The 25097-nt window shown below is 40.1% G+C and overlaps 1 protein-coding gene across 13 annotated transcripts in view; it reads left to right on the top strand.

Annotated features, from left to right (window-relative positions):
• The window catches only part of PLAGL1 (PLAG1 like zinc finger 1), a 110277-nt gene that overhangs the window by 15892 nt on the left and 69288 nt on the right, over positions 1–25097 (top strand). For 9 of the 13 annotated variants that reach the window (XM_045499894.1, XM_045499903.1, XM_045499901.1 and 6 more), the window contains exon 1: positions 20945–21254. The exons of 1 other annotated variant lie outside the window; for it this stretch is intronic. The gene's annotated coding sequence lies outside the window, so the exon portion shown is untranslated. Of the gene's footprint in view, positions 1–20446; positions 20599–20932; positions 21255–25097 lie in introns of those variants that run through there. 3 more of the 13 variants (XM_045499898.1, XM_045499895.1, XM_045499905.1) reach the window with 3 other exon arrangements.

Here is a 25097-nt window from a genome sequence, read left to right as displayed (position 1 = left end):
CGACTTCGGCTTAGGTCATGATCTCACTGTCCTTGAGTTCGAGCCCTGTGTTGGGCTCTGTGCTGACAGCTCAGAGCCTGGAGCCTGCTTCAGATTCTGTGTCTCCCTCTCTCTCTGCCCCTCCCCGACTCACGCTCTGTTTCTCTCAAAAGTAAATGTTAAAAAAAAAAAAACAACAACAACAATAGCGCATGTTTGAAACCAAATAATTCTAAGGTCCTGTAGGATCTGAGAAGTCTGATAGCCTTCCTTTATTTTGTCCCACCTCTATCTCAAACTGGCAGTGTTCCTTTTGGAGTGGTTGATTAGGTCCATGGTTCACACCTATACTAATCTTATCAAATGGTCAGACACATACTATTCTCTTCCAAACATGCTTTCTCATTTTTGACATTTTGGATAAGATGAGAATTTTCTAAATATTTAAGTTCTGTTTCCTTCCTTTTTGCTTAACAATTCTTTCTTCCATATATTGCTCTCTTTTTGTATTTTACTATAAGCTGTCCGGAGGAACCAAGTCACTCCTTCAAAACTTTGCTTAGAAATCTCTTTGTCTAAATATCCAATTTCATTGCTTGCAAGTTCTTCCTTCCACGAAACACTAGAATCCAGGCAAGTTCTTTGCCACTTTTTAACAAGGATTGCCTTTCTCCATGGTCTAATGACTTGTTCCTCATCTGTGCTCATCCTCATCAGAATGACCTTTACCATCCATATTTCTACCAACATTTTGTACGTGATTACAGATATGTTCTCAAAGAAGCTGGACGCTTTCTCTATGGCTCTCCTCTCATTCTTTGCTCTCGCCAGAATCTCCTTTAAAAGTCTCTACGAGCAATCTCGGCTTTTCCTAGCATGTGCCTCAGATCTCTTCCAGCCTCTTCCCAGTTCCAAAGTCTCATCCGTATTTTTAGGTATTTGCTATAGCACTTACTCATTTTTCAGTACTTAGTTCAGGATGCTATAATAAATTACCATTGACTGGGTGGCTTAAACAACAAACATTTCTCACAGTCCTGGAGGCTGGAAGTCCAAGATCTGGGCATCAGCATGATTGGATTTTAGTAAGGGCCCTTTTCCTGGTTACACGCTGATATAACCTTTCCTTGGTTTGTGCATGCAAAGAGATTGAGAGAGCTCTGCTCTTATCCACTTATAAGGACACTAATCCGATCTTTGGGGCTCTACCCTCATGACCTTATCTAAACTGGAGTCTCTTCCAAAGGCCCCATCTCCAAATACTGTCCCACTGGGGATTAGGGCTTCAACATAGAAATTTGCGGGGAACACACACTCAGTCCGTTGCACCTAGCATGCTCCTCCCACTCAATGTCTTTGTCCTCTAAATGTATAGAATGATCTCTTCTAGAAAATTGGACTCTGCTGCTGAGTTGAGCAAAGTGCCCTAGTTGTATGTGTCCATAATAACCTGTGTCCATAATAACCTGTAGTTCTTCAGCTTCACTTACCAGGCTGTATCAGAATTACCTTTCCCATGTCGGTCACCTTGATAGTCTGCACCTCTCAACTACACACAGGCCTTAGTAATTGCCTGGTACGTAGTGGCAACTAAAGAATGTTTGGACTGAACTAGGTAGAGGAAATTATGATTACATTTAACCACGTAAGTTAAAACTTCTGTCAAACAAATACAGATTAAAAGGCAGATAAAAAACTGGTTTAAAAAAGTTGCAATGAGTGACAGGGAGAAGGTTGATAAACTGTGTAATATATTTTATTTTTTAATTTTTTTAACATTTATTCATTTTTGAGAGACAGAGCATGAGTGGGGAAGGAGCAGGGAGAGAGGGAGACACAGAATCCGAAGCAGGCTCCAGGCTCTGAGCTGTCAGCACAGAGCCTGACGTGGGGCTTGAACTCACGAACTGCGAGATCATGAGCTAAGCCAAAGTCAGATGCTCGACCGACTGAGCCACCCAGGGCACCCCTCCCCCCACCTTGTGTAATATATTTTAGAAAAAAACATTGTCCCCAGTATGTAAAGGGGGAAAGGTGATGACTATAAGTCACAAAAGAGGAACTATAAAGAACTAACCAAAGGTGGAAAATGCTCAAACTCCCTAGTAATCAAAATATGCAAATCAAAATGATGTCATTTTTTCCTAATCACTTTATCCAATATAAAGATCTTGGGGTGTCTGGCTGGCTCGGTCAGTGGAGCATGTGACTCTTGATCTTGGGGTTGTTTGAGTCCCATGTTGGGTATAGAAATTAAAAAAAAAAAATCTTGTGTGGCCTATAATGCCTATGAAAGATACATGTGGCTACCAGAAATAGTTTAAGCCCATTGGGAAAGCAGTTCCACAGTCTAGAGTCTTCTAATATGTAGCCTCTTTTGGCTGGAAAATTCTTCCTATAGATATCCATCCTAAAGAAACATTTTGAAATTTATTTTTTAAATTGGACTTTTATTTTTCTAATAGGTATATATTTAAATGTTTTTCAATTCAAAAGGCATTCAAGAGTGGACAGTGAAGCAGTTTGCTTGCTACTGTGAACCCCAGACCCGAGGATTTATGAAAAGAGTAATATTGTTCATTATCCATCCAAATGCCTGTGTGTACATGGTGGGAAGGGGTATTCTCCTCTGTCCACACTCCATTCATACACAAGTGATAGCATGCTGTCTAAACCAGTCAGTATTTCCCAGTTTTACTTACAAATACTTGGAGATTATTACATGTCACGACATGAAGAGCTTCCTCTTGGTGAAGGGTGACAGTCCCTTTCTCTAAACCCTTGACAGTGCAGTATGTGTTAAAATCGTGGAATCTTTGCCCATGTGATAAGTGGAAAATCTCAGTTCTAATTGGTATTTCTCAAGATGAAAAGGAGTGTCGTTTAGTAGATTTAAGAGCTGCCTGCATACTCTTCACTAAGTGAACTATGTTCCTATCCTTGCTCATTTTTCTGTTCTGTTGTTCTTTTCCTTACTGATCTGTAGAAGTGGTCTCTAAATATATTGAAGAAAGTAGCCCTTTATCACGAGTCACAGTCCCCCACCTACCAGTTTGTTTTTTAATGGTGCTCATGGTGTGAACTTATGCCAAAAATTGATTTTGTTAGATCGCTTGTCAATTTTTTTCACGGCTTTTGGAGTTTGTGTCAAACGTAGGAAGGCATTCCTTACCTCAGGAAATAATTTTAAGTATGCTGAACGCTTTATATGTAAAGATGTTTACTACATTCTTTGTAATTTTTTTTTTAAAAACTGATAATAGAGGCGCCTGGATGGCTCTGTCAGTTGAGCATCTGAGTCTTGATTTTGGCTCAGGTCATGACCCCAGGGTCGTGGGATGGAGCCCTGTGCTCCGTGCTGGGTGTGGAACCTGCTTAAGATTCTCTCTCTCAGGGGCGCCAGGGTGGCTCAGTTGGTTAAGTGTTCGACTTTGATTCAGGTCATGATCTTGCAGTTCATGAGTTCGAGCCCACATCAGGCTCTGTGCTGACAGCTCAGAGCCTGGAGCCTGCTTCGGATTCTGTCTCTCTCTCTCTCTCTCTCTCTCTCTCTCTCTGCCCCTCTCCAGCATGCTCTCTGTCTCAATAAATAAATAAAAAACAATTTAAAAATTAACAAAGATTCTCTCTCTCTCTTCCCCTCTGCCTCTCTCACTTTCTATTTCTCTAAAATAAAAATAAAAAACTGATAATAACCTAGAAATACAATAATTGAAAAATGGTTGCTTTAATTGTGATATTGCTCTACAGTAAATTAGGATGTAACTTGTCTAATATTTACAGATAGTTCCTCAGATGCCTAAAAATGGATGTCATGGGATGATGTTTGTGTTCAAATTGAGGCCAGAATCGAGACTGTATATATTCCAGATCATCTCAATGATATAAGGAATGGAAAGGAATAAATGGAGGCATATTAATAATCGTCACTGGATGGTGAGATGATGATGATTTAAAATGTCTTCCGGTTCTTCCGAGACTTCTAAAACAAGCCTGTCTTTTTGTAATAAGGAAAATACAACATAGATACTATAGTTGCACACGCACCATATACTATGTGCTTTGTGGGGTTCATTTGCTTTGGCTCGACATTCTTCACACCCTCCGCAGCCCAGAAGTGGAGCAAAGAAAACCATGGTTGTTTGTGCAGAATAGAGCTAGTTTATCCAGATTTTCTTCTTTTCTTCCATTGTCAGATATCAGGATCTTAGGGAATGTTCTCTTTTATGTATTTCACCATTGAGAGAGTGCAGCTCAGATTACAACGGCGCCCTAAAATTAGCACATAATAGTGATTTTTTTATTTCTCTTTTAAATTCCTCCTCCTAAGACTGGCATGAATTTCTTTTTAAATTAAGCCCTTAATTGTACTTTTTTGGTTTCTACATCCTCATAACCATGGGTAGAGGCTTTTTTTCTTAAGCTCTGCTGATTTATAACTTAGAAACAATAAAATATAACCAATCTCACTATACAGCTTGAGTTTTAATAAAGCTGTGTTTGGTAAAGTGTTTACCTTTGGAGCTGTCACCACAATTAAGATAAAGCATTTGCATTAGGAGATGACTGAGATTTGACTTTAAAAAATATAATTTTAAAGATCGAATGTGTTTTATTCTAATATATTCTGGAGCACTTATGAGAGAAACAGTTGATTTTAGAGTATTAAAAAGAGGCAAAGATGTTTCAAAAGTTAATGGCTTATGCAGTAACTGTATATAGTTAAATAATTAACTTCACAAAGGAACTCTGCTTTGGTTATAGCATAAAGTTGTAATAAGCAAACTTGATAAAGAGCCATATGCTCCCTTAAATTCTTTGAGAGGCTGAGACTTCAAAGGAACAATTCTATGCATTTTTGGAGTTTTGATTCCTTTTTTTGTAAAGAAAAAAAAATTTTTTTTTTAAGTTTTATTTATTTATTTTGAGAGAGACAGAGACAGTGCAAGCAGGGGAGTGGCAGAGAGAGAGGGAAGAATCCCAAGCAGGCTCCGCACCACCAGTGCAGAGCCAGATGCAGGGCTCAAACCCACGAACCGTGAGATCACGACCTGAGCTGAAACCAACAGTCAGACGCTCAACTGACTGAGCCACCCAGGTGTCCCTGAAGTTTTGATTTCTTTATATTTCCTTCACCTCCCCCCACCCCCAACCCTGTAAAACTCTGTAAAGGCATTTTTTTTTTTCTCACAAGATGAATGATAACTGAGGCAATTGAGAGCATCCAAATCCTTCCTTTAGGATATTATATGTGAGTGTACCTATATTAGCAAGACTGGAGACATTAAGATAATTAGAATGGAAATATAATAGTTTAGCAAACGTGATTAAGATTTCCCCAACAGAGCAGAGTGTTTCCCAGTGAAGAGACTGTTTCAAAGATCTAACCTCATTTCAAAAAAGGAACACTTAAACACACTTTCACCATGGCCCAGTCTCAGATTCTGAGTGTGCCAGTACCTTTACCAGGTTCTTTTCAGTGTGGTTCAGTGGATACTGGGGTTCAGTGGGAATGGGGATCAGCACTGCCATTCTGGCTGTTTTCATTTTTATTCCCTCATATTTCAGTGTTCTATGCCCCCTCCTCTCTGCCCATCCACTCCTTCTCCCCTGTTCCTTCCTACTATTCTTTTGTTCTGTTTTCTTCCTTAGCCTCTTTTCTGGGTATTGTGAAAGCAACAAAAAACAGGCTCTTACTTCCAATTTCACTTTTTATTCTGAATACTTACATTTAACTTCTTAATCACTTTTTGCTTCAGACAAAATGTCAATGCTAGATTGTATTAATATGCTTAATTTGCATTTGAGAAACGTAAGGTGAATTGGTCCAACCTGGAAATCTTCAGTTGAAAAGTTACTTTTTCAGTCTTTAGATAGAAAATTTTCCATCCGGGGCGCCTGGGTGGCTCAGTTGGTTGGGCTTCCGACTTCGGCTCAGGTCATGATCTCACGGTTTGTGTTGACAGCTCAGAGCTTGGAGCCTGTTTCTGATCCTGTCTTTCTCTCTCCCCGTCTCTCTGTCTCCCCCGTCTCTCTGTCTCCCCCGTCTCTCTGTCTCCCCCGTCTCTCTGTCTCCCCCGTCTCTCTGTCTCCCCCGTCTCTCTGTCTCCCCCGTCTCTCTGTCTCCCCCGTCTCTCTGTCTCCCCCGTCTCTCTGTCTCCCCCGTCTCTCTGTCTCCCCCGTCTCTCTGTCTCCCCCGTCTCTCTGTCTCCCCCGTCTCTCTGTCTCCCCCGTCTCTCTGTCTCCCCCGTCTCTCTCTCCCCCCGTCTCTCTCTCCCCCCGTCTCCCCCCCCGTCTCCCCCCCCCGTCTCCCCCCCCCGTCTCCCCCCCCGTCTCCCCCCCCGTCTCTCCCCCCCCCGTCTCCCCCCCCCTCTCAAAAATATTTAAAAAGAAGAAGAAGAAACAAAGATCTGAGTGTTGGGTGTGCTGATGGCTACGGGCTGTTATTGCATCTAGGTCTTCTCAGTAGACAGAACTAGGAAATGTTAACCTGTGTGTTACATGGACCTATGACTCTTTCTATATCCGTCTGTGTCTTTATTAAAGTAAATGTGAGCTCAGAATGTGATCTCCAACTCCAATCCAGTACTGTATGGCTTACTGTAGTCTTCCCCTCTCTTATCTGTGATCTCCCTCTCCAACAGTGAGAAAAGCCCGGCTTCCATTATCACCATCTGTTTACTAATTTTTCATTCCCACTATGCATGTGCGGTGGTTTCAGAACTGTTAACTTGTACCCCCACGGGAAACAACTTCGCCAACTGGAGTTCAGTGCTTATGTATGGTTTCTTTCACCTTTAGTCATTTCCAAAGTTACTTAGGTCAACACCTTTTTCCCTCCGGCTCCCTTTAGTGAGTTTGTACATTAGTAATTACAGTTAGATACTTTTGTCACAGCCTGCATTCATGACCTCCTGGATGATTTGTTGTTGTTGTTGTTGTTGTTGTTAAGTTTGCATATATTAAGGTTTACTTTTCGTAAATTAAGGTTTAATTCTATAGGTTTTGTCAAGTGCATAGTGTTGTGTATCCCCTACTACGTTACCACACAGAATTGCTTCACGGTCCTTAAAACAGAAACAAATACAAAAAGTTCTGTGCTTCATCATGAGTAGTTGGTATTCTTCTGTCCCAAACTTCTGATGAGTTCAATCTGTTTTTCATCTCTGCAGTATACCCTTTTCCAAAATGTTATGTGAATGGGGGGAGGGGGACTTTGGTGGCTCCGTCAGTTGAGCTTCTAACTTCGGCTCAGGTCATGATCTCAAGGTCCGTGAGTTCAAGTCCTGCATTGGGCTCTGTGCTGACAGTTCAGAGCCTGGAGCCTGTTTCAGATTCTGTAACTCCCTCTCTCTCTGCCTCTCCCTTGCTCGCACTCCTTCTCCCTCTCAAAAATAAACATTAAAAAAAAATTTTTTTTTAATTACAAAATGTTAGGGGCGCCTGGGTGGCGCAGTCGGTTAAGCGTCCGACTTCAGCCAGGTCACGATCTCGCGGTCCGTGAGTTCGAGCCCCGCGTCGGGCTCTGGGCTGATGGCTCAGAGCCTGGAGCCTGTTTCCGATTCTGTGTCTCCCTCTCTCTCTGCCCCTCCCCCGTTCTTGCTCTGTCTCTCTCTGTCCCAAAAATAAATAAACGTTGAAAAAAAAAATAATTACAAAATGTTATGTGGAAGATAACATGTGGAAGTATATAGTATGTAGTCTTTTGAAACTGCTAAGTCTACTTAGCAATATGCATTTAAGATTCTTCTATGTTGCATGAATTAGCTCATTCCTTTTGATTGCTGAAGAATGTTTTATTGTATGGGTGTATCATAGTTTGTTTACCGATTCATTTGAGGCACATCTTAGTTGCTCTCAGATTTTGGTGATTATGAATAAAGCTGCTAGACACATTTATGTGCCGACTTTTGTGTAGACCTACATTTTCTAATCACTTGAGTAAATACCAGGGAGAGCAGTGGCTGCATGGGATGGGATGTTTATGTTCAGCTCTGTAATAATCTGCCAAAGTGAGTTCATATGTCCACAAACAATGATGGATTACTGCTCTACATGCTTGCTAGCATTTGGTATTGTCAGATTTGGGGGTTTTGGCCATTCTTATGCATGTGTAGTGGTACCTTGTTTTAATTTGCATTTCCCTAATAACAAATGGTGTTGAGCATCTTTTCATATGCATTTATACCATCTATATATCTCCTTTGGCGAGTGGCCTGTTTGGGTCTTTTGCCCATTTTTTAATTGGCGTTGTTGTTTTAAGTACTTTTTGTATGTCTGTGTATTTAAGACTTTATTAGATTTGTGGTTTGCAAATATTTTCTCCCAGTCTGTGGTTTGTTGTTGGCATATGGATTTTGAAAGTTCTTCGGGTGATTCTGACCCTCTGGTTTTAAAGACCCAGATCTGATTGAGATAAGAGCATTGGGTCACTTCTTCTGCAGCTATCTTCTCTCTCTTTCCATTTCTTACTAGTCAGCCTCCTGGGTCTTGATTGCCTCGTCTGTAAAATGAGGAATATTAAGTTACCTTCCAGAGAGCTGGTATCTTTCAATTTTCAGTTCTATGATTCCATGACCACCTGACCTTTTGAAACCCTCTTGGAATGCTACCAATATACAGTTAGATCTCCTTACCTTTCTAATTGCTTTCACAAAGGAAAAGAACTGCATGATCCAGACATTGAGAGTCTTTAATTTCTTTGTGGAATTTTATTACTCCCACTGCCTAAAAGCTCAACTGTTATGATGGCATGCCTGAGTGAAATAAATCTGTCAGTGACTTTAAAATGACAATAGGACGAAAATCTACTGGATCTGATCTCAGAGGTACCGCTCACAAAAGTGCCCACCATGTTTACCATGTATTACAAATTTTGTACATTTGTAGGCAGGCGAGGAAACCATGGCAATTTAGAATTTCTCTATATCCTTCCTCTGTATAATTATTCCATCATGAAAGAGCAAACCCCATTTTCTATAAAAGTTTATTTTTCCTGCAAAAATGGTCCCTGAAGGACAGAACAGGAAAGTAACTCCAAGATATTAGAAAGACTCACAAAGAGTAGAGGTACAATACCTTGAAGATTATCTCCATTTGGAGTAATCTTAGGAAAGATATTAATGAACCTTAGAACAGTAACACAGAAAGTACAATAATAACTGCTAAAATTTCCTAACCAAAGAGAACTTGCAGAGGCTCTTAACCCCATCCCATGGTGTTATTAAATATGAAACATGAAGTCCTTTTTCCTTCACTTTTAGTATCTTGTATTATGGACTCAGATCTTCTAGAATGTTCTGTTACCCATCTCGTTTCTGTTCTGGTCGTGTGCCATTATGCCCATGTTGTCTTCTCTTAATGATTTTGTGGGAGTAGCACAGCACAAGATATGGAATTAGTTTTGAACTTTATTACTTACTAGCTGAGAAATTTTTTGACAAGTTCTTTACCCTCCCTAACTTTTGTTTCCTCATGTGTACCATGGAGGTAATAATAGTACCCGCTTAGATTGCTGTGTCAAAGAAGCTAATGAAACATAAAGGTGCTTAGTGTGGTGCCTGGCATATATTTGTTGCTGCTGCTACTACTGCTGGCTTAGAGGAGGTCACCTAGGTGTTAATGTTTCAATTGAGAAGACTAGAGGGCCAAGGACATTTCAGGAGCCCAAGAAAGAGAATGTTGTTGAAATTTCCTGGCAAAGTCGTCCTTGTAGAGACTACTACCCTTCCCAGAAGGCTCAGAAAGAATGGTCAGAGTAGTAAGAAAGAGTCCCAGAGAGAAGGGCAGGGCACCAATGACGGAGAGAGGGTCCTTCCGAGCAGGAAGGAGTGGGGAATAACACCAGATAATGTAGAGAGATCCCAGATGAAAGACTTTCTATTGGCTTTCTGATTACAGAAGTACATCGATAGAGTAGTGAGGGAGACAGAGGAGAGCTGACAACTGGGGACCTAAGTCTGACCTGGGAATGATGTTGAAGTAGAGCACCCAAGCAGAGGTTGCTCTCAAGAAGCTTTGTGGTGGGGGGAGGGGTGGAGTGAAAGCAGAACTATAAAGTGTAGCTAGAGAAGATCTAAGGCTTGAGTTTAATTTTTTTCAAGCTAGGAGAAACTTTAATATGTTTGTTTACAGAGGAGAAAGCCAGTAGAGAGTTAAAGATGGACCTTGGAGGAGATACAGGGGTGTTGAATGACAGCACAAGTTTTTTGAAGAGTTGGGAAGGCATGAGAATTCACATGGAGGAATTAGCTCTGGGCAAAACAAGGGACAGGATTGATGAGAAAGACAAGCTCATAGGTGGTGGGACAGGGAAGAAATTGGGAGTTTGTTCTTGCTGATCTTGGCTTTCCAGGAAGTAGGAAGATGGTGAGGGTGTTTGAGATGGTTTCAGGAGAGGGATAAAGGTTTTGAAAAGCTCCCCAGCAAATGAGTGGCAAGCTGAATAAGCAATATTGGGCATAGCTCAGTCTTCAATCATGTTTTCATTTGTAGGAGTTTTTCTAGCAGTTCTCAACAGCCTGACTATGGGAGCATCGTAGGTAGTTGGATATGAGCTGGAGTTTTTTATAAACTTTTTGTGGTTTTGAAGCTTTCAAAAACAAAAAGTTGAAAGAATGAACTCCCCTATATCCTAAATGCAGATTCACCAATTATTAATATTTACACATTTGTCTTATCATTTTCATATATGTGATATTTATGTTGTTGAACCATTGAATGTAAGTTAGACTTTGAGTGTTGAACCATAAACATTCCAGCATTTATCTCATAGGAACCAAGACCACCTTGTACATAATGACCGTACAACTATTACTCAAGAAATTTAACCTCAGGACAATAGTATTGAACGTTTAGTCCATGTTCAGGTTTCTTCAATTGTTTAAATATATATTTTTAAGATTTTTAAGTAATATCTATACCCAGTGTGGGGCTGAAACTCACAACCCCAAGATTAAGAGTCGTGTGATTCACCAAATAAAGCAGCCAGCCAAAAATTTGTAGCTTAAAAGAATACTCCAGGACTCACCAGGCATTGCATTCAGTGGAATTTTGAATCTCATTCAATATGGAAGATTTTTTTAGCTTTGTCATTCATAACATTGATGTTTTTGGAACATACAGTCTAGTCTTTTTTTGAATGTCCCTCAGTTTTGATTTGTTTGTTTCCTTTTTGTAAACTTAGGTTCTGTTTCTAGCAGGAATACTACGTATGTGATGTGTCCTTATCCATGCATTGCATCAAGGAGCATATGTCCATCTACCCCATCGTTGATGATACGAACTTTCATCACTTGGTTAAGGCGGTATTTGCTAGGTTTCTTTGCTGTCAAGTTACGCTTTTCCCTTTTTTAATTGTTAAGAAATTTATGGGGAAATAGATGCTTAGAAACTATGTGTACTGTAAATATCCTATTCCTCTCTAATTTTCACTCAGTAGTTCTAGCATCCTTTGGTGATTCTTGCATGTATCAATTTTTATTATAGTTATAAATATTACTTTTCTAAATTATTCCTTTTATGCTTATCAGTTGGCTGGGATGTAGCTTTGGAGATTGGTTCAATGCAAAGGCAGGGTGTCAAAATGAAGAAGACCATGGGGAGATCATGAGTTATGCAATCTAGGCTGGCTAGGGAAGAAACTGAAACCAGAGGAGGTACGCACGCATGTTGGGTGTGTGTGTGTGTGTGTGTGTGTGTGTGTGTGTGTGTGTGTGTGTGTGTTTCACTGCAGAATAAATATCCTGGGAGCAGAGAGACCTGAAAAGGTCGGAAGTTGCAGTCAGAAGTTCGGATGCTGGAGTTTGAAATTTTTAGGATGGAGCTGTTCCAGGCTGTTGAAGGTCTAGGAGGTTGTCATGGATTCAGAAGATAGTTTGAATAGAGAGAAGGTCTTTTCATTAGGAGGAAGTGAAGGAATTCTAAGACCAAGGTATTGCATAAATCACCCATGTAGATTTTGAATTGGCCCAGGAAGATGGGGCAATTGGAGAAATTATATGAGCCAACTGCCAAAGTCCTCCATTGTTCAAGGTCTATAGTGGATCACTCCTTAGATGGTTGTAATAGTGGTGGGGAAATTGTGGAGGAGCCAGATGTCCTGGGCCCAAAAGGAGATGTCTTATGTGAATAAAGGAACAATGATTTAGCAGTAGGGATGGGGTAAGAATCATCCTGTCTTTTTAACCTCTCCTAGTGTGGTGTGGCCACTGGGAATTGCCAACCATGCCCTTGGGTGTAGGGTATCTTTGAGGAGAGCCAGGCATTTTAGTAAAAGTGAAGAGCTGGAGAGAGCTTTGAGGAGAAGGAGGGAGATGCACGGCCTTGCTACTGTGGAGAGGATCAGAGGGCACAAGGGAAAGGGCAGTAGGATAGGTAGCCATAGGAATAGAGAGAAAGAGGAGACAGGGAAGCTCAGGGTAATCTGAGATGAGATTACCTTGCAGGATAATTGAGGATTGGAGGCCAAAGGACAAAAAGAAAACAAGAGATGAGAGTTTGAGCTGAGGTCAGGATTGTGCCTGGACCTCTAGGGCATGTGTCAGCCCTTTTTCTGTAAATGACTGGCAAGCAAATATTTTCAGCTCTGTGGGCCATACATACAAGATGGCTGCTGTTATAGCATGAAAGCAGCCATAGATGATATGTGTTCCAATAGATGAATGAGAGCGGCTGTGTTCCAATAAAACTTTATTTATGGCTACTGAAATTTAATTTCGTATAATATTCATATCACCAAATATTTTTGTTTTGATTTTTTTTTCCGAAACATCTAAAAAATGTAGAACTTTTAGCCTGCAGGCTGTATGGTAGGAGACCTAGGGACTACACTTGGCCCGCAGGCCATAGTTCACTAATCCCTTCTCTAGGGTAAAGGTATAGGAATTTGTGTTAAAGCAGAGACTTAAGAGTCACTAGGGACATTTTGGGAGGGGAAGTAAAATATATCTTCTGATAATCACGAGTAACTGTTGGTAAAGTCCATGGACTAAGAGTGCAGGCAGGCTATCAGACTGCTAATACCAAAAAGAAAGAGAAAATTTAAGATGAACAATAAAAAAATATGATGAAGCAGTTACGCAGTTAGTGCAATTAGTGCTCGTTGTTTTAATTTTTTTAATGCTTTCAAAAATTTTGAATAAAAAGTATACGACAGATTTAAAACCAAATAGTATCTGGTGCCTTAGTTCAGTTTCTAGATATTCCAGTAATTCTTCTGTTTTAATCCTCTGATCTTATGGGTCTCAACATCTCTCTCCGTTTAGTTCATCCAGATAATAACTCTGGTTTCCTCTGGGGTGGTGGAAGTGTGATTGCCAGACTACCCAGGGTGTGAGAACGGATCTGGTCACCTAATTGCCCTGTGTGCAAAATAAAGGCTTTCAACCAACGCTTTCCTGACAACGCCACACTCGACTTCTTGCGCACTGGTCCCCCTGAGTATCCAGCCCCTCAGTAGGTACTTCTCCACTCTTAAGTTACTTACCACTCCTGCACTTGATTTTCGTCCTTTAAAATCTGTTGAACTCTTTCAACTGTGGCTCATGTCTCTCTTCTGATGTCCCTGTTTTGGCGGAGCTCTGGGAAGAAGATAAATAGGTATGGTCAGCCTGCCACACATCCGCTTTTACTTTGAATAAGTGGCTGGTACTCCTAAATAATGAAAAGCCTCTACCGCCTTCCCTTTGTCTTGTACCTTTTTGCCTATTGTTGTTGAATTTTGTGAGGAAATTTTAATTATAGTAGAGAAAAATATATATCAATATTTGGCGTTTGTATGCTACTTTTACTTTTCACTCCAAAGGTCAGCATTTGGTCACTGTCAACTTGGTTTTTTTATGCTACATGAAACAGGAGTGAAAATTGATGCCACTGAATCTATTTTCAATCACTTCTGACTGGTTCTGGTTGTTTATTAATAAAAGGTGAATGTTTCCCCCCCCCCCCATCTTTTTGCTATTTTCTTCATTTCAAGCTACTTAAAAATTTTCCTACTTAAAAATTGGAAGGGCGCCTGGGTGGCTCAGTTGGCTAAGCGTCTGACTCTTGATTTCAGCTCAGGCCACGATCTCAGGGTTGTGAGATGGAGCCCCGTGTCGGGCTCCGCATTGGGCACAGAGCCTGCTTAAGATTCTCTCTCTGCCCTTCCCCTACTCTCTCTCGCATGCATGCATGGTCTCGCTCTTAAAAAAAAAAAAAAAAATTCTTCTCCATACTTCATATAATTTGAATTACATCCATACATATTACTATAAAAACAAAAAACACACAGCTGCTTAAATCAGTGGATCATCCTCTCTTCATTAGGAGCCACAAGCAGCCATGTTCTCTTGTCTCACATACCATCTTGATCCTTGGTACATGGTGAAGCAACATGATTATTTTGTTACACTTTCCAATATGCATATAACAGGAGAACTTTACCACATAACGTAAAAAAAATGTCAGTAGAGGAACTACATATACCAAACATTGCCTTGTGAGTTTATTATGTTCACCACATGTCACTCTGTTTAAGATAGAAATGGACATTAATCAGTTTTGCTTTGGGAAAAATAATGTTCTCATGGGAGTCCTGTTTGAGGAAGTGATACCTGGATGGAGAAGTCGTTGCAAATAGTGACAAGTGTAAGGAAGGGGAGAGAGCCCTATGAGCCAAGAATTACAGTCTCTAAAAAAAGAAGGGACTTGGAGACTGAGGAAGGCCAGCAGAAGGCCAGTGAGAAAGGTAATTTGGCCAGAGGCCAAGGGCCTCAAAAGAACTAAATGTTTATTTAGGTTTTAAGGTGTTACTTATATTTTGGTTAAAGAAAATTAAATCTGAACACTTATTGAATATTTGTTGAGTTGAATTCACTAAAAGATTTTTTCAAGTTGCCTGGTTCAAATCTGTTAAGCAGAATGCTGCTTGTATTGTGAAAGAACATTGGATTAGGCGTCGAGGAGAGACGTGGGTTTGCGTTTCATCTCTGCCACTTAAACCCACACAGGTGAGAAAATGAAGTGATAATGAATAAGGGAGTGTTCATGAAAAAGTTAACAAAAAATCGGAAGGTAAATACTAATTCCAACTACAGTAGATGAGGACAAAAACAGTCTTATAATTTCTTTCTCCCCATTCCATGCAGGTAAGAATAGAAGAGGAACTTCACTGAGATTTAATTTACATATAACAAAATGTACTCATTGGAAGCGTAGTATTTGGCAAAGTCTGACAAATATATAGATCCATGTAGTTATCTCATTGATCAAGATCTAGGGCATTTCCATTACCCCACAGAGTTCCCTCATGCCTCATCTCCATCCACCCTAGGAAAACACTGATCTGGTTTTTATTCCTATAGATTAGACTCTCCCCCACTAAAATTTCCCATAAATGAAATTATATAGCAGGTCTTCTGTGTGGCTTCTTTTACTCAGCATAATGTTTTTTAGATTCATCTATGAGATGATCATCTGCTCATTTTTTTTTTTATTAAAAAAATTTTTTTTACATTTATTTTTGGGAGACAGAGACAGAGCACGAGTGGGGGGAGGGGCAGAGATAGAAGGAGACACAGAATCCGAAGCAGGCTCCAGGCTCTGAGCTGTCAGCACAGAGCCCAATGTGGGGCTCGAACTCACAAACTGTGAGCTCATGACCTGAGCCGAAGTCGGGCGCTTAACCTACTGAGCCACCCAGGTGCCCTGTTTGCTCATTTTCTTACCGTTTGTTTCCAGATTGGGGCTAATGTGAATATTTGTGTAGAAGTCTTTGTGTAGATAAGTTATTATTTCTCTTTGATAAATACCTGGGAGTGGGATTACTGGGTATATAGTATAAGTACGTGTTTACCATTGTAAGAAACTTTCATTTTTTCTGAAAGGTTGTACTATTTTATATTCCCACCATCAGTGTATGAGAATTCTAGATTTCCCATGTTGTTTAGAACACTTGGTATTGTCAGTCATTGAATTTTTAACCGTTCCAGTGGGTATACAGTGGTATTTCACTGTGATTTTAATTTGTAATGGTCACTGGGGAAGTGACATCAAGTGTCACTTTTGCACTTATTGGTCATTCAGATATCTTCTTTGATGAAGTATCTTTTTAAGTCTTTGCCCATTTCTATTGCATTTATTGTATTAGTGAGTTGTATGCATTCTTTAAATATTCTGATATAAGTCCTACGTCAGATCTATGTATTGTGAATATTTTTTTTTTTCTCAGTATGTGGCATGGCTTCTTAATTCCTTTTGAAGAACAGGAGGTTTTATTTCTGGTAAAGTCCGGTTACCAATTTATTCTTCCATGGTTGTTGCTTTTTATATCCAACCCAAGCAGTCTTTGCTATTCCTAGATTTTTCTTCTAGAACAGTCCTGTCAAACAAAACCATTATGAGTCACATATATAACTTTAAGATTTAAGTAGCAACATTAAAAAAAAAAGTTGAAGTTAATTTCAATTATATATTCTATTTAAACCAATATGTCCAAAATATTATTTCAACAGGTAATCAATATAAAAATTACTGAGATATTTTATATTCTTATCATAAGTCTTCAAAAGCTAGACTGCAGTTTATACTTATAGCACATTTCAGTTTGGACTAGCCACATTTTAAGTGCTAAATAGCATGGCTGGTGACTACCTTATTGGACAGGACAGTTCTAAAAGTTTTATTGTCTTTGTTTTCTATTTAGGTCTGTGATCTAATTTGATTTTATTTTTGTATATGATGTGAAGTATAAATATAAGCTGGGTTTTTTTCTCCATACAAACCAGTTTTTACACCATTTACCTTTTTCCAGTAGAATTATGTTGTACCTTTGTCCACAATCAATAGATCATATTGTGTGGCTCTATATCAGGACTCCATATACTGTTCCATTTATCCTTATGCCAATACCATCCTGACTTGATTATTGTAGCTTTATAGGCCTTAAAACCAAGTAGTGTAATTCTCCCAACTTTTAACCTCTTTTTCTGTTTTGCTATCCTAGATTCTTTTCATTTCCATATGAAGTTTAGAATCAGCTAGTCAATTTCCACAGCAAAGCCAATTGGGATTTTGCCCATTATAGAAGGTTGAAAGGTGTCCCCCCCCCCCCACCGTGAGATATGCCTATGTCCTAATTCCCCAAACTGAGAATGTTACGTCATTTGGAAAAAAAGGGGTTTTGTAGATGTAGTTAATGATCTTGAGATGAGGTCATCCCAAGTAATTCAGGTGTGTTCTAAATCCAATGGCAAGTGTCTGGTGAGATAGACCTACAGAAGAGAAAACACACAACACACAGAAGATAAGACGATGTGAAAACGGAGGCAGAGGTGGGAGGCCAGATGCCAAGGGTGATGTGGCCAGAAGCCAAGGAAGCCAAGGAAACCAGAGAAGGAAGGAAACAGCCTCCAAAAGCTGGAAGAGGCAAGGAAGGATTCTACTCTAGAGCCACTAGAGGGAGTGAAGCCCCACTGACACGGTGATTTTTGTACTTCTGGCCTCCAGGACTGAGAGAGAATAAATTTCTTGTTTTAGCCACAAACTTGTGGTAATTTATTGCAGCAGCTATAGGAAACAAATACGTCCATTATCAACTTGAAGAAGTTTCTTTTCTTTCCTGTTGTTTTTTTTTTTTTTTTTAAAGAATGGGTGTTGGATTTTGTCAAAGGTGTTTTCTGCATCAATTGAAAATATTTTTTCCTGCTATTTTTAAGGTTGTCATATCTATGTAAACACTCTGCTCATGTGGTATTGATTTTAGCCCAATCATAGCTGTTACCCCTGGTAACATCTGTTCCTGAAAGTGCTGGGTCCTAACATGCTATATCAAATTGTAAATATGTCAGCATGAATCTTCTTGCTTTATATTTGCTAAAGACATTTTAAGAAGTCATTGAAGAGAGTCTGAAGAATAAGCCTGTATCTCAAAATGCTTACAAAAATAAAACAGATCATGGAATTTATGCTGAGTACTTCTCTATAACTGGGACCACACTCGTAACCCATGGGTCCAGTTTGGCCTTGAGAGATACTTCATTTGGCCTCCACACCATTTCCCAAATTAGGAAATTTTATATTTAAAGGCCAGATACCAAGCTTGTCCTGAATTATAGAGATTTGGCAATAGTGCCCTGAATTCCAACATGGCGGCAATTGGCTTGAGCTGTACAGCATCTGCCCCTTGCACAAAGAATGTTCTTTTCACTTTACTACAATCTCATTCCTCATTGTTTTAAACTTCATAGAGATTGGAGTTTGCAATCTCTGCTCCAGAACCTTTGTTGGGGCACACTGTCATCCAAAGGCACGGGTCATTGAGGGAATGCTTAGGGAAAAGGAGGGTATTACAGTTACCAAGTCAACATATAGATGTTTGAAGAACTTTGTGGGAATAACTTAAAAAAGGAATTTCATACAATTCATTACCAATAAGGGAGTCTGGTTAACTGACTTACGTATAAATACGGCACAAAGAAAACACTAAGAAAATCAAAATTAAAACCCTAAACCACACAAAGTAAAACAACTCACCTGCAACCAAAGAAAGAAGTACCTTATAATGTAACATAATGTATAATGTAAAATGTGAGAAGTGATGGGAAAGCAAAGAAACCAGAGATTCCACTAATGTGATATATGTCTACAACCTTCCACCCCTCTCCCCACAAGACATACTGAGGAAAAAGATGATCAGACCAAATTTTGAGAATCTTCACAAATGTCCTCCACTTGGGAAAGAAGTCGGTGGCATCCCCATAAAACGTCTAGGAATCTTTATGAGCCACTGTTGGATTTTTGCTGGAAGCAGGAAAGTTCGCCACCTTCTGGGGTACTATGTTAAACTGGGCAAATGAACTGAAGTTCACAGGCATGGGCTACTCCTTGCCTGGCTTGAAGGAGGGCTGGTGAGGATTTAAGGAATTTCAGAAGTGATGGCTGACTTCTCCCAGCAAGCTCTATGCTCCATTTCAAGCTGAGTTCTTCAATCCCCCATTGCCCCTCCTCTCATCCTTAAACCCTCGGGTGGCAGAAAGGGTAGATAGCAACAACACTCAACCCTAAAACTGAAGCTCAGGTTAGAGAAGACCAACACATCTCAGGCAAAGAGAAAAGTGCACCAGGAATTCACTCCCAGCATATGAGTGCAAATACACGGTCTGGTATCAACTTTTAAGGATAAACAAGATAAGAGATAATGACATAGCTATTATGCAAACATGCTATAACATGGGAGTGGGAAGAAAGGAAAATAGCCTGTAAAAGACAAGAAACTAAGGCTGGAAGAAAACATAACTCATGAGCAGAAATTTGTATTCTTTATATGTGTTTCACACTACAGGAAAAAAAAAGAATACAGAAAGAACAGCTAAGGAGAGTATAAGATGAGAATGTGATGAAAAGGGAAATTGCATAGCTAAGAAAATTGAGGTTTAAAACCATGATTTTAAAATCCAGTAAACTAGAAAAATAAGTGAACAGAATATTTTGAGAGAATCGGAGTACGTGCAAATCACAAGAAGATGGATGCGGAAGGACAAAAATCAAGTATAAGAACAACTGGTGACTCTGTAGTAAAAAATCAAACCGATGAAAGATAAACTTAGATGTATAATATGAATGGGATGCTATACTAAGAAAAGGAGAATGGAATCCATAAACTGAAAGATCACACTATATACTGGGAGGGGAATGCTGATAGAGAATAATTGCCACTGAGACATAGCCCAGATAGGGATCTGGTTTTAATGATTAGAAAAAAAAAAAAAATACTCTTCAGGCATTCAAGTAGAAATATCAGATTACCTCCCAGGGAGAAAATCACAAGGATTCAGATCTCTCCACAAAAATCTGGTGTCAAAAATCAATGAAGCGATTGCCATTTTGTTCTGTTAGGTTTGAAGAAAGGTGTGAATCCAAAATATTTACCCTGCTCAGTTTTTATGTGTAGAGCTAAAAAGCAGATAAAACCTTAAGGTAGTCTATAAACCTTCCTTAAGAAAACTACTTGGAAAAGAGGGCAGGCCATTAAGAAATAAAAATAGGGAATTTAGGAATGCATACATTATGATGAATATTGAATTCGTTTAAATACAGAATTAAGACTGAACATCTGGGAGCATAAGGTGGGCCAATAAGAACTTGCGAATGTTCTAAGAGCCAGTAAGCCAAGAGTAATGCAAGCAGTGGAAACTGGAAGATTGCGATGAAGGTGGGTAGAATTGTAAGATGCGCTTAACCTCTATCTCAAAGCTAGGAGACTGTCTGAAATCTGCAGTGAACTCTTCATGCCTTTCATTTTGCTTCACGTTTATAGGCCTCTTTTAGGAATGTATATCGTGTAGGAAAGAAAGCAACTGCTGGAGATTTGCTTCCGTTTCTTTTTCTTAAATTCAAATAGCACTGAATATTTTTGAATTACTTAAAGCGTACATAGTAGGATTCCAGAACCATACAATCATTTCCGTCTAATCTTTCTGTGCCTTAGGATCCTCATGTGAAAGGCGGGAGTAGAAGAGCTTCTCCCAGGGTAGTCACGAGGACTACTTTATTTACCTGCGAAGCGCTTAGAACCGTGCCTGGCTCACAATTAGTGGTCACAGTTAGGCTGCCATTATTTCAACACTGCACGGATAGGAGGTAAGTGAATCCGGCTTAGTGCAGCGTTCTCCTAGCATCTGTCGTGTTTCTCGTTTATGATTTCGCTCGGGGCGGCTCATCCTGGTGGTGACTTAAGTGAACAGTCTTCGATACCGTACGGGGCTTCGGGCTGGTTCGGGTCTACCTGCGCCAGCTCTGCACCTGGGCGACCTTGGCTTAGCCCACACGGATGACTCAATCGGCCAGGCGTCTGGGCGCCTGTCCTCTTCCTCCGCCCAGGCCGCCGACCCCCTGGCTCCCCAGCGGGGCCTCCTCCTGCCACGTGACGCCCCCGCCAGGGGCCCCAGCGCCCTCCTCGCGGACGCGCCGTTCCGGCTCCCGGGCTCCGCCTGTGCGCGGCCTCCTCGGCGCAGCCATCCTCGCGGCTGCCGAGGGCGGCAAAGCCCACGGCATCTGCCATTTGTCATTCAGCCCGTCGGTACCGCCCCGAGCCTTGATTTAGACACGTCTGGGGCGTATTCTGGCCTCACTCTCCTGGCGGACGGACGGACGAACGGACGGGGCGGCTCTCCTCCCAGCCCGGCGGACCGCGGGCCTTGGCGCGCGGGGTGCTTCCCCGGGTCGCCGTCATGGCCGCGGAGGCGGCGCGCCCGAGCTGCCTCGCCTGAGTTCCGGGGGGCTCTTGACCCCGCAGGGTAGGTGGTTGGGGTGCTCGTGGCCCGGCTTGGTGGCGGTGGGGCCCGCTGCGGGCCTGGGGGGCGGCGGGGCGGCGGCATTGCCGCGGAGCGAGGACCGTCCTGGGCTCCGTGCCGCGCTGGGGAGGGTGTGCCGGTGCCGACGCGCCGCGTACGTGACGGGGTCCGGGGCTCCTCGGGACGAAGTGTGAAACTCCGACAAATTGTCACCGGCCAAGCCAAGTTGACTTGAACAAAACATTCTTTCAGCTGGCCGTTTTTAATGCCGCTTTTTGAAGCATTTGTGTATATTTGGTATGCAGTAAATAGACTCGACTTTTGAAACCTGGCACGCTAACCTTGCCAAAAGGCCAAAAAGGAAAAAAAGAAAAGAGAAGAAAAAAGTCTCTTAAAAGTAGTAACGTGACTAAACATGAAACGTCTGCATTCATGTTCATTATGGAAAATGTGATTCGTTTTATCCTTCAATATTCCGGACTCTGTCAGATATACCCTTAAAACTGTTTAAGAGTGGGGGCTCCTAAAAATTTACTACATTAGGATAACTGATAATGCAACTTTGGTTATTTAGTCTCAGCATTAAACTTTAAGGACGGTGGTGGGGATTTTTACTTCTTAATAAATATACTTCTGTAATTTTGACTTTTTTCCCCCAACAAACGTGTTACTTTTATGTTTTAGGAAACCAATAAAAATTAAAAATAGAAGCACTCAGCTTAGGTCCTCCTTCTTCCAGGAATCCTTCCCTAACCCCTCCCTCCCCAGGCAGGATCGGAGGCCCCTCCTGTGAGCTTTCTGGGGCCTCACTGAGGTCCGGGTCCCTTATGTCCTCCCCACCCCCCTGTGTATTAACCCATCAGTCTCGCTCGGAGTCCAGTGGATACATAGCACATGGTAAGTGATTAGTACTGTTTTATGACCGAAGGAAGAGATAAAACGGTCTGATGTTTTAAAGTTTTGGCTCTAAAATTACATAGTGGCATGTTTATATACACTCAGATAAAAAAACACTTATTTAAAAGTTAAGGATCTAGAAAAGTTGCCCCTGTCCGATGTCCGCGTTACACATCCTGAGCAGTCCCACCCCTAGGTGTTTATCCTCTAGAGCGATGTTTTTCAAAGTTGGAAGCCCATTTTAGTGAGTCGTGAAATCAGTTAAGTGGATAATGATCAGAATTTGTAAAACACGAATTAACACAGAATAGAAAATAACAGACTATGTCTCAGGTCATCGGGTATTTGCTTCATGAAACTCACCCCCCCCCCCTCAGTTTTATACACACACAGATGTGTGTCATGATGTAAAACGTCATTCCTTAGTATGAGTCATGGTCAAAAAAGTTTGAAAGCTACTGCCCTAGATAAATTTTCATACATATACACAAGCAGACATGTATGAGGTTTACTATGGTGTTATTTGTAATACTCCAAAGCTGGATGCCTTGTTGTCTATCTGAAGGAGAACAGTAAATTATATTCATAAAATGGAACCTACCCAGAACAGTGGTGAATGAAGTAGTTTTGTGTTTCAACATAAATGTGTCTCAATAATGTTGAGCCAACCAAAAAAAAAAAAAAAGCAGACAAAAAAAACCTCAGGTTGTTGAAGAGGATATCATTCAGTATTCTATGAGAAATTCAGAACCTGGTGAAATAAAGCTGTTGTTTAGAGATTCATATATAGGCATGAAAAGTAAGGAGTAGTTGTGAATAAATTGATACCCTAAAAGTCAAGCTGGTGGTTTTCTCCTGGGGGGATCAAGGCGGAAGGGGCGGGGGGGGGGTGTATTGAGAAGGGACATACTGAGGACTTTTGGATGCTGGACATGCTTTATCTCCTGACCTGGGCAATGGTTACATCAGTGTTTGCTTTATTACTCTTTGTTAAATGATATATGTAATGTCTACGTATTACAAAGTATCCCCCCAAATCTATTAAAATATGGGTGTTGCGAAATGAAGCCTGAATCCAGGGCTCTAGTCTATTCATATTTCCTAGCTTTTCTTTAAAAAGAGAAAAGTTGTGATCAGGGATAGGTATCTAGGGAATTTACACAATATCCGTAATGTTTTATTTCATAACTTGTAGGGTGGATACGTCCATGTTCGTTGAATTGTTTATATGCTTTTATATTTAATATTTTTAAATAGAAGAAAAATAAAATTCATAGATAACATTTTGAACATTTGGTGTGTTTGCTTTCCGAAAAGTGACTGCTAGGTATTTTTTTTATAAAATTGAAATTATATTTTATACAGTAACATAAGCTAAAATCAAGTTCTTTTATGAAAAATTTAAATACTAAAAAGTATATAAAAAACCTAACGGACCTTCACGGACCCTCATCGAGGATTTTTAAATGTTAACATGCTGTCCTGTGCACTTCAACAGTTTCAATTCCTCCGTCACTTTAGGCCACATTCCAAGTGCTCAATAGTTACATATGACTAGTGGCTATTATATTATATTTTACTGTATTATTTTATATTATACTGTATTATATAACAAAACACTTCCATCATTGCAGCAATTTCTGTTGGAAAACATTGTTCAAGGTGCAAATCCTTTGTTGGTTATGTAAACCGCAGACAATCTTTTCTTTGTGTTTTTGTGTCTTAAGATATTCTCCTCCATTAGGGAAATGTACTTAGAAGTTTTTTCTAAGTTTTAAAGTTTCTGTTCTTTTACACAATTAGTTCTTTAACTTACCTGCCTTGTAGATGTATAGATATGTATTTTTTAAATTTATGTTGTGAGATCAGAACGAATTCATTCTCTTTTTTCTGTGTGGAGTGGCAGTGAACCCCACACCAGTACCAGCTCTATCATATACATCTTCCCAGATATGCTTGGACTCATTTCTGGGCTCTTCACTCTGGTCATGGATTTGTCTCCACGAATACTACACATTTTTTTATTTACTGTTGCTTTCTACGTAGTCTATTTTTTCAATGCTAAGAATTAAAAATTTTTTCATTAGGATTTTTTTTCCCTTCCCCATGAGTTTTTTAGAAGTATTCTCTAGTTCTAAATGTGGAAGTTTTTGTGAGTTATCCTTTTGTTATTGATATCTAACTTGCACTGTAGTCAGCAAATGAGGGCTCTATGTTACCCATTCTTTGAAATTTGAGAATTGCTTTGTGGCCTCATGGTTAGTTTTTCAACTGCGCCTTGAATGATTGAGAAGAATATGTACTCAGACTTTTGGGGCAAGGTAAGTATAAAAACATAAATACACGCACGCGCACACACACACGTGTCTTAGATCAAGCACAAGAATTGTGATGTTCAAATCATTTTAACCTTACTAGTTTTTTGGTTTGTTTGATCTATCAACGACTGAGATAGGTGTAATAAAAAGATCACAGTAAAATAATGAATTTTCTCATTTCTTCGTGTAATTCTGTCACTTTGTAAAAGTTGAAAGTACAGTATATACGAGTTTGGAATTGCTGTATTTTGAAATCTGTAGATTGGACCTTTTGTCATTCTACAGTGATGCCCTATGCCTCCCCACCAAATGCCTATTACCTTAAAATCAATTTTTAGAATACTCTAGTTACACCTTTTCAGTTAACATTTGTTTAGAAGATCTCTTTAGCACAGATGAAATCTGATTTTTTTTTTCCTGTTCTGCTCTGACAATCTTTGTCTTTTAATGGAGCTCTCAGTCCAATTAGATAAAGTATAATTAATGATATATTTAGGATTAAAGCTAACATTCTGTTTTATGGTTGTTTTTATTGTTTTCTTTGTGGTTTTTTTTTTTTCCTCTTTGCCACCTTTTGGATTTTTTCATACTCTGTTTTCTTCCCTTTTAACTAGTATGAAAATGTTTTATT

Source organism: Leopardus geoffroyi, chromosome B2 (genome assembly GCF_018350155.1).
Source record: "Leopardus geoffroyi isolate Oge1 chromosome B2, O.geoffroyi_Oge1_pat1.0, whole genome shotgun sequence".
Lineage (NCBI taxonomy): Eukaryota > Metazoa > Chordata > Mammalia > Carnivora > Felidae > Leopardus > Leopardus geoffroyi.
Note: the sequence above shows the minus strand (reverse complement) of the source record. Positions and strands in the feature narration are given on the sequence as shown.